Genomic DNA, 6,557 nt, shown 5'->3' on the forward strand with positions numbered 1-6,557 from the left:
GCCAGCCAGTCCTTCCAACTAATGATACAGCGAACCAGATGCAAAATTAGCATCCAGTCCGAACTGACTGAATCCCACCCCTGGCTACAGTCATATCTATTTAGCTTCCACAGGGCTGCCACCAGGAAAATCAATTCTACAGGTAGATTGGGTCCACACAGCCAGTCCTTGATTTATGACGGTTGCTTAGCAACCACTGTGAACTGGTCACAGACCTCCTGTGAGCAAAAGCAATCTTTGGGAGGAATGGAAGCGTGTTAACCAGATATAAATATAGCAGGGCTACATGCTAATTGGCGCAACCTTGAAATCTTCCGTTCTCAGTCCGTTTTATCACAACTGCCATGGCAACACAACCGAAAGGTCCCTTTTCAAGACAAACAACTCCTCCTTGAGGGTAGTAACAGTAGATGGGCAGGGGGGAAACAACTCGAGGTTTGCTAATTAGAACTATTCGTGCTTATATCATCTACTATCTTGGCATATGTGCGATTTCTCCTCCTTTCCCAAAATGTATAAATATAAACGCAGCCTTTTGTGTCGTAGGGATCCTTCTCGGAGTTTTCTAGGAGGAAATTCCTCCAGGGAGCACCAAATAAATAACGATAAATCCGTCAGAACAGAGCTGGAAGGGACCTTCTGAAGGTCTCACCAGAGTATCATCCCAACTTTGGTTGCCCAAAAGGATCTCACACACACTTTGGGCAACCTCTTTTCATTGCTCCTGAGTTTGATCATCAAATTCTCTCCAAAATGTAGCCCTCTTGTGCTCTCTCCCCCCTTTCTAAGGGGCCAGCCCAGAGAAGGTCATTCCCCATCAACTTCAAATCCAGCAAACTTCCCTATGCAAAGGAGCAGGTGGAAAGCTGAGGATGATTATCCGGCACAAAACCTTTCTTGTTCGAGAGAGAGAGAGAGAGAGACGCCTCTCCCTGGGAACTCTACCCAACTATTTTGTGTGGCCTACAATCCTTTCCCCTCCCATTTGGACAGGAAGCCACACATTTGCTGAACATCTGCTGGGTTTCCGGGCATTCGCCAAGTGGGCGTGATTTCTGCCCTTGGCAGGTGGGGATTCAATTGCATCATGGAAGGGGATAGCCCTTAGACTTACACACTGCTTCACAGTGCTTTTACAGCCCTCTCTCTAAGCGGTTTACAGAGTCAGCCTCTTGTTCCCCGCAACAATCTGGGTGCTCATTTTACTGACCTCGGAAGGATGGAAGGCTGAGTCAACCTTGAACTGGCCAGAATCGAACTGCTAGCAGTCTGCAGAGTTAGCCTGTAATATTGCATTCTAACCACTGTGCCACCACAGTTCGTTCGTTCGTTCGATCCTTCCTTCCTCCCTCCCTCCCTCCCTTCCCACTTAGCAATAGTACTTAGATTTATATACCACTTCATAGTGCTTTTACAGCCCTCTCTAAGTGGTTAACAGAGTCAGCATATTGCTCCCAACAATCCTCATTTTACTGACCTCAGAAAAATGGAAGGCTGAGTCAACCTTGAGTTGGTCAGGATCGAACTGCTAACAGTGTTAGCCAGTAATACTGCATTCTAACTACTGTGGCGCCATGGTCCGTCTGTCCGTCTTTCCTTCCTTCCTTCTTTCCTTCCTTCCTTCCTTCCTTCTCTCCCCCTTCCCTTTCCACTTAGCAATAGCACCGCTTCACAGTGCTTTCCAGCCCTCTCTAAGCAGTTTACAGAGTCAGCCTCTGGCTCCCAACAATCTGGGTCCTCATTTTACTGACCTCGGAAGGGACAGAAGGCTGAGTCAAACGTTTGAGCCTGGTTAGATTTGATCTGCCAAACTGCTGGCAGCCCAGCAGTCAGCAGAAGTCGCCTGCAGTACTGCACTCTAACCCCCTGCGCCACCGTGGCTCTTGTATCCCAAATTATTTCTGATGATACCCAGGCCGTCATGTAGCAAGAACCCAACTTGCCTGAAGAAGGAAGCCAAGAAGCCAGGGAGACTGAAAAAAGATCTAAAGGGGTCAGTGATCCTCTTGCATCATTATGTTCTCGATCTCCAAGAAGCCACAGCTGCCTTAGACACCCAAACTTTCTAAATATGGAGGTTTTGTTCGGTTAGACTAAATAACAGCTATTGATAGAACTGACCCAGTGTTGTGATTCACTAGGAGTTACGACCATCAGGCTTGGCATAAGGATAAGGGGCTGGCATTAACTCTTAGACAAGGAACTTTTGCAACAAAGAGATGCGGCTATCTTTTTTGGGGAGGGATCTTTGGCCTGCCACACTTTCTATTATTCTGCTTTGCATTTTCTATTGTGAGAAAATGGAAAGGGGGGGGTCTTTCTAGAAAGCCAAAGTCATCCTTTGTCTTTGGACCTCTGCACCCTGACTGGAATTGGATGGGTGGAATCTGTCTTCATGGCAGTGGGAGATTGGGCCATGGATGGACTTGTGGGTGTGGGGGCAAGATCTTGGATTTTCAACTGGGTGGAGAAAACCAGGAAGCTTTCAGATTCAAGTTTTCCCAGATGTGCCAACATGGCTCTCTTAATAAATTGGAACTTTGAGCAATACTTTGCCTTGGACTCTGATTTACTTTTGGATCAGTGGTGGGTTTCAAAAATTGCTTTGAAACCTACTCTGTGGGTGTGGCCTCCTTTGTGGGAGTGGCTTGCCGCCCATGTGACCGGATGGGAGTGGCTTTCTGCCATGTGACCGGATATGAAGATGCCGACGACACTTGTCAGAACCACCTTAAATCACCTCACACACAGCACTGGCATGCATAAGAATAGGATGTAAACTTGTTTTTTAAAAGGCATCTTTGGTTTGCCTTAAAACAACTTCAACACACGCAATGTTCTGATTGCACCACAAACGCAGTAGTCATCCTTACCTTTCACAGAAGCACTGAGTTTTATAAATAGGAGCATGATAGTGTAGAATAATCATATCCAAGGACCAGTGGTGGGTTTCAAAAAATTTTTGGAACCTCTTCTGTAGGTGTGGCCTGCTTTCCGGGTCCACTGATGGAACCTCTTCTAACCGGTTCGGTAGATTTGACGAACCGTTTCTACCGAACTGGTTGGAACCCACCTCTGTTTTGGATGCTATTTGGAACCCTGACAAGGAGAGGATTGGTGAGTCCCACTGATCACATCTCCTCCCACCAAAAGTACCAGCAACCATGAAGGACTAGCAAGCCCATAATGAGATTCCACGAACGAGGACCAAGCTATGAGTTAGGCAGAGGTGGAGAACTCTCTGGGTTGCAAGTTAAATATGACCAGCCAGCCAAGTCGGACCACCAGTAGGTGTCCTGAGCACCTGGTCCCCCGCAGAAGGTGGTAGAACTTCACTCCCTTGGCTGATCAAGAAAAAGCAAAAGGAACCCAGACTTGGTTGGTCTTTGATGGGAAGCTAGGAGGAAGTCTTCATTTTTTCCCCTTCCTTCTCATTGGCTTGGTGGTAGCCAATTGGGGGAAGAATTGGGGAACACAACACAATGAGTTTAGTGGCTCTTGAACGGTTTCTTCTTGGGTAGCCCAGAACAAAGCTTTTGCCTCTTCCCAAATCAAATCAACCTCTCCCCAGCTGGACATCACCAGGGGGAACCACAGAGGGAGCACAGATGACCTTCAGCACTAAGCAAATGCGAAACATGATGAGGCGTGACGTTTCCATGCAACCAGCCTTACGAAGAAGCCCGACTGACTGTTCTCTTTACTTATTTGCTCTGGTTTGTGTGCTGTTCCTAGGCTGAGACTCTGTGCCTCAACAGTGTAAGACGGGGGCAGGGGAAGAGAGAAGAGAGAGGGAGGGAGGGAAGGAGAGAGGGAGGGAGGAGAGAGAGAGAGAAAGAGGGAAGGAGGTGGGGGAGAGAAGAAGAGAGAGAGAGGAGGAGAGAAAGGGAGAGAGGGAAGGAAGAAGAGGGGGGAGCGAGGGAAGGGGAGAGGGGAGGATAAAGGAGGGAGGGAAGGAGAGAGGGAGGGAGGGAAGAAGAGAGAGAAAGAGGGAGGGATGGGAATGGGGAGGGAAGAAGAGAGAGGGGAGGAGGGAGAGGAGGAGAGAAAGGGAGAGAGGGAAGGAAGAAGAGGGAGAGGAGGAGAGGCAAGAAGAGAGGGGGGAGGGAGGGAGGAGAGAGAGGGAAGGATAAAGGGAGGGAGGGAAGGAGAGGGAGGGAAGAAGAGAGAGAAAGAGGGAAGGAGATGGGAAGGGAAGAAGAGAGAGAGGAGGAGGGAGAAAAGAGAGAAAGGGAGAGAGGGAAGGAAGAAGAGGGAGAGGAGGAGGAAGAAGAGAGTGGGGGGAAGGAGAGAGGGAAGGGTAAAGGGAGGGAGGGAAGGAGAGATGGAAGGAGGGATGGAGAGTCAGGGAAAGAGGGAAGAAGAGAGGGAGGGAGGGAAGGAGAGGGGGGGAGAGAGGAAAGGAGAGAGGGGAGGGAGGGAAGGAGAGAGGGAAGGAGAGGGACGGAAGAAGATGGAGGAGGGAGAGAAAGAGAGTCAGGAAGGGAAGCACTGATTAAGACGTGTGGATGGAGCTGGGCACCCTTAGAAAGAAAGAGGAGCTGAGTAATCAGTCACAGGTAGCCGTCTAGGTGACTTCCCCTCCACCCACCCATTTGATGAGTCCTCAAAAGATCTCCATGGTGAAGCCAGGGCTGATCGCTGATGGCTCGGTGGCTGACGTTCTTTCCAGCTCCATGCCAATTAATGGAGTCACTGGCCGCAGTCCAGGGGAGAAGTAATGGGCTTCCATCGATCCGGTGTTAGAGCAGGGGCCTTGGGGAGGCTGGTAAGCCTTGGTCCCGGGGAAGAAAACAAGCTTCAGGGCATAAAACAGCCAATGCTTGGACCTCTGGAAGGTGGTCCTTGGCACTTGGGAGCCCCAGTTCATTCCAGACCATGAAGGTGTTCACAGGTTCATGTGCTGTAGGATGGACCAGTCCTTGAAGGTTCTGCAGCTCAGCAAAAGAGTCGATGGGGAAGTCCAAGAGTGTCATCTAAAGGGCCTGCCCTCATTCCAGAGCCCATGAAGTTGGGATAATCACCACCAAGGAAAGCCTGATGTGGATTTGGGACCAACCAGCAGTGTGGAGAGAAACCAGGAGGCTCACAAAAGATGGATGGACGTGTTCTGACCGAGGCTTCCCGAGAGCCTGAAGCAAACTCCTCGTTTCGACAAAAAAACCTTTTCATTAATTGACTGTGAATCTGCTCATTCACATCCAGCAAAATCTTTCAAGGGAGGATTTCCAGTCACAGACCTTATCTGGCTTGGAGAACTGACAGGCTGAGATCTGCAGAACTTGGCAAGGAGTCACGAACCAATTAAGCAAACTCATGGTCTCCTGCAAACTCCACTCCCCTGTCGCTCCTCTTCTATTTCCTCTGGGAGGGGCCATTCACCGTCCACCTGTGACTTTACTCCCAAGTCGACCCTTGTCCTTAGCTGTTCCTTTCGTCTGGCAACTCTCTGCATGTGCACACTGGGAACGGGCTCCAGCTGTTCATCTGCCCCACTGATGTCTGACTCCAAAGCAGCTGATAACTGTCAGACATCCCTGGCCCCCTCTCTGCCTATGACCCAGAGCCCTCCTCAGAGCCCTTCCCCAGACTCCAGGACTGGCCCAGGTTCTTCCCCAACCTCCCCACTGTCCGAATCTGCTGCCAGCTCCGCAGGCCACTGGTGGGCCACAACAGGATGCCTCGGTTGATGCTGCAGAAGTTGACATTCAGCTGATGTCGAGAAAACCAACCTGAGATGGGGGGAAATTCTTGTAGGATCCTACCCAAAATGAGACAATGCATCACTCCTCCCATTGCAATTCAAATCAATAGTCCCTCAGCTGCATGTTGAAGAACTCAATCATTTGAACTCTCCAGTATTGCAAAGTTGCATTACGGACAGAAACTCCTCCTGCTTGGAAAATTATAGCGGCTCCATGATAGAAATGTAGGGACCAAAGCTGGTTATCCTTCAAGGCCAAAGCAGAGTTAGGAAGAGATTGAACAACCCAATTTTGAGGTTTAGCCACTTTCTCAGAGCAAGTTTTAAATGACGGGGATGGGAAAACAGGCGGAAAGGCGAAGAGTTTGCGGTCGGGAGGACCCACACTTGGTTGTGTCCTCTCGCTGTCCAGACTGGCCTGCTGGATGACTTCCGGCCTGCACGACCGACTCATGCGCCAGGAATGTCCAACACGTGCCACTGGGCACAAGTCAGAAAGCCAATCTTTTGTTCTTCTGCTGTCCCAAAGCTGGCACAAGGCTGGCGGCTGGCACGTCAGAGCAGCTGCTGCCATCACTCTTACGGAAGCAGGGGGTGTCCACAGGAGAGCGGAGGGCAGACCAAGGGACAAAAGGAGCTTTGGTGCTGGAGGGATTTCTGAATTTGGAAGGCCCACTTCCTCCTGACGGAATCAGCCCTTGGGCATTTCCCATCAGGCCCGGAGCAAAGTTTAGAAGCGAATTTTCCACCTCCCTGCAGGAAAATAGGGGCACCCGGCCCACCACCCAACACAATGGCTTGATTGAAGGCGAGAAGGCCCCCAAGGATCCTGTGGGGGGAACTTTCTAAACAA

This window comes from Thamnophis sirtalis, unplaced genomic scaffold, assembly GCF_051295495.1.
Source record: "Thamnophis sirtalis isolate CommonGarterSnake01/CBP01778 unplaced genomic scaffold, rThaSir2_p1.2 scaffold_2, whole genome shotgun sequence".
NCBI lineage: Eukaryota > Metazoa > Chordata > Lepidosauria > Squamata > Natricidae > Thamnophis > Thamnophis sirtalis.